Genomic DNA, 3,498 nt, shown 5'->3' with positions numbered 1-3,498 from the left:
ACCATCATAAGGAGAATGCAAATTATCATGGTAAAGGCTACATATATTAGGATAATAATAAATAGACATTAGCATGGTAGCAAATCAGTGAAATCACATTTTCAGCAACACTCAATCATTGTTAAATGCTAAGTGATATGAAATGCCCACTAATATCATCATTAAGCAACACATTAAATTGATATCCACAAATTTATCATTCTCTTCTCATTTGAGCTAAACTTTGTACATAAACCACATGTCATTATGGAGGTGAAGTCAATAGTTAAACAATGAAGGTAATCATTTTAACAAAAATGTTGGTTCACCTCTCTGACTTGTGCAATCAGTAAACATTTCTAATGAATTTGAAATTAATGAAAAAAGAATATATAAATCAAATACTATTCAAACAGTGAAATTTGAAGTACCTTGGTTTCTCCTTTCAGCAAAACATATTTCTCCCAGTAAAAACTGCTATAGGGAAACGAAAGAATTATTTAGCTAATGATGCCTTTATTCCATATGGTGATAGAAGTCACAAAGATCAACACCTCAAGCAAGCCGTATGCAAAACGTAAACGCTCATACATCAAGATTTCAACAGCATCTTGTTCAGTGGCCTTTTCCTGATGATGGAGAAAACACTTATATTAGTTAACTACTGAAATCCAACATTCAGTTCTACTACGGGAAACTTACAAAGAGCCTATTCAATCACCTCTAAAATGTCAAAGCTAAATAAATATATCATCAGTTCCTACTGTTTGTGAAGGAAAATAATTTCAAACCATGTACTAATGAAAGCATCTAATTTCAACAGCTTAACAACAAATGTACCCTTTTTTTATACCGATATGAATAGTTCTAGGCAATTCATCAAACATAAGGAGAGTAAACTTTAGATTCTTTACCATACGCAATCCAACACAAAAAAATAATTCCTATAATTCTATAATCTCAATTGAATCCACAGAGAAACCCAAGAAACGGCTGGAACAACACATTGCGGCAGATTTTAAAGAGCACCTCAAAGAAAGAAAGAAAAAAGTTGATGGCATAGAAAATAAAATAAAGAAAACGTGAATGCGACTGATACCTTGAATTCGAAGAAAACCAGTAGGAAGGTGCTTCAGTTGGTTTCCTAGTTCCAAAAGAGGCACGAAGATTTTGCTTCCGCTGTTCGGCTACAGAAATAAAAGAGAGACCAAATTGCAGTTGGTGAGTTGCCAGTTGGGACAGTGCTTCATCGTAGGGGTTGGGCTTCTATATGATTTTCTCGGCTTCTATTGGGCTTTTTATTTGTTACAGGCCATCAAATCAAATTCAGTTGGGAGTTGGAAACTGTATAAATATATATAGTAATTCATATTCTCTACTAAAAAGAATGCGAGTACTAATAAAATTAATAAAATAAATAAATTTTCTAAATAATTTTATCTACTTATTCTAATATTTCATATTTGTTAAGTTATTCTCTCTTTAACATTAAACATAAACTTATTATTATTAATAATTGATCCTCAATCAAGTATAAAAATAGATTTTGTGACTTTTGCAGCCTCAGCTTTGGAAAGTTGGCTTCAGACCTAACTTCCAAACCTTCCAACTATATATGCCCTTTTTGTCAATCAAGTTCACCCTAACCGATGAGTTTTGTCGAATATGATTCTAGGATGCAAGAGGAAGAGGAGAAAGAGGTATCATTTCTTTTCTAAGCCTCAGGAAAATGATATGGCTCAGGCCTTTCGCTAGTCACATTTCAAGTACCGTTCCCTTGAGGGTTTTGGGAATTTTACCATCATATAGAAAATGGTCACAACCATCTTGGCCATTCACATTATTGGCCTATCGAAGATTGTATTATATGCAGTCAGATGGTCTACCACTAAAAAGTCAATCATCTTTGTGACTGTATGTTCATTGCCCAATACCATTGGGAGGGTGATAGATTCCTTAACCATGATTGGCTAATTGGCGAAACCATATACTGGACTAGCTTTCATTAATGTTGTGTCCTTAAGACCCATCTTGTGAAAGGCCTTGGCTGTTAAAATGTCCACCAAACTCTCCATGTCTACTAGGATTCTATTAACCTAAAAGGTTGAAATGGTGGCTGAGACAATAAGAGGTCATCTCCAATAGTTTTATGCCATATTAGTAATTTCATCTTGAATTTCAAGATTTTAATTTGGATTTGATTTTTTTTCAGGATGAAAATACTAAAAATTTAGGATGAAAATGCTGATGTGGGATAAAACTATTGGAAAAGTGATACAGATGACGTAGCATCATTGTTTCATACAATCTTTCCCTAGTAACATAGTATTAGTTTTGTCAAAAGAAGAAGACACTTCCTCTAAAGAATCATATTCTAAAATAAAAAGCATAAAAATCGAAAATGTAAAAGAAATTATACTTATCAACAAAATATGATTTCCAATCCTATAAACAACTTATAGAACATTGGAAGAATAAATTTACTAAGACACCGATAAAAATGAAAGAATAGAATATCTAAAACTAATAGAACAACTTTATAAAAAACATAAAGACCTATTTGTATTATTCAATTATCAATATATGTTAAACTATGATACTATAGATAGTAGTAGTAGTTCTAATAATTCGATTATTCTATAGACTTAGAAGACATAAATGTTACAAGTTATAAATCGATGAAGAAAATACTTCAACAGATGAAAAGAAAATATAGAAATACCGAACCAATGGATACTAATCAAACAAATCAAGATCCTAATAGAAAAGAAAATGAGATTTAGATCTTCTAAAAGATGATTATTTAAGATCCTTTAATAAAAAATATGAGCAAGTTGAAAATATAACAAGAATTTTGGCAATCAAATCGAAAATATTGCTACTAACGAAATAAAATCTGAAAATTTAGGAGAATCATCTACTCAACCTACCCCACATAGGATAGATGATCTAAATAAAAGAAATGTTACTCAAAGAGGAATATATTTAGATCTAACTAATATTCCTATAACAGACTATGAAAAAAACCATAGATGAATGGGCACAGTCTATGACTATAGTTGTTAACAACAACACGTGGTCAAAAGAAAAATTTTAAACTATTTTGTTGGAACACTTCAAGGAGATGATACAAGTCCTAAGAAGACGGGAAGAATCAGAAAAAGGAAAAACAAAACAAAACAAAACAAAAAGAGCAGTTAACCAACAAAATTCAAACTCCCAAAGATGTATTAAAAGGGTTAACTTATATTCTAAAAACAGAATTTTGTGGCTATACTGATAAAAAAGATCAAGATAGTCTGTCTAGTTATGTATTGCCAAAAATTAAATTGTGTGATATTAGATATCTAGAAGATTTTTCTAAAAAAATTTCTTCATTAGGATGAGATTTGTATAAAAATACGATTCTTATTTAGAAAAACATAGTCAAATATCCGGTTTGGATTCACAAACTATAGGTTCTTTAGGAAATAGAATTAATTTTTCAAAAGAAAAATAAGTAGTTATTGTTTACAAAGT

At 30.8% G+C, this 3,498-nt stretch overlaps 1 long non-coding RNA gene across 1 annotated transcript; it reads right to left on the bottom strand.

Moving 5' to 3' along the window:
* Nucleotides 1-317: 317 nt before the first annotated feature.
* On the bottom strand, nt 318-1,212 carry LOC128039642 (uncharacterized). Its single transcript, XR_008194088.1, has 2 exons — nt 1,079-1,212; nt 318-608 (listed from the first exon to the last, which is right to left on the bottom strand). It is a non-coding gene; the product is annotated as an uncharacterized LOC128039642 (long non-coding RNA).
* Nucleotides 1,213-3,498: the final 2,286 nt, after the last annotated feature.

The sequence above is a fragment of the Gossypium raimondii genome, chromosome 3 (genome assembly GCF_025698545.1).
Source record: "Gossypium raimondii isolate GPD5lz chromosome 3, ASM2569854v1, whole genome shotgun sequence".
Classification (NCBI taxonomy): Eukaryota; Viridiplantae; Streptophyta; class Magnoliopsida; order Malvales; family Malvaceae; genus Gossypium; species Gossypium raimondii.
The sequence above is the reverse complement of the archived record's forward strand: the minus strand, read 5'-3'. Positions and strand labels throughout refer to the sequence as shown.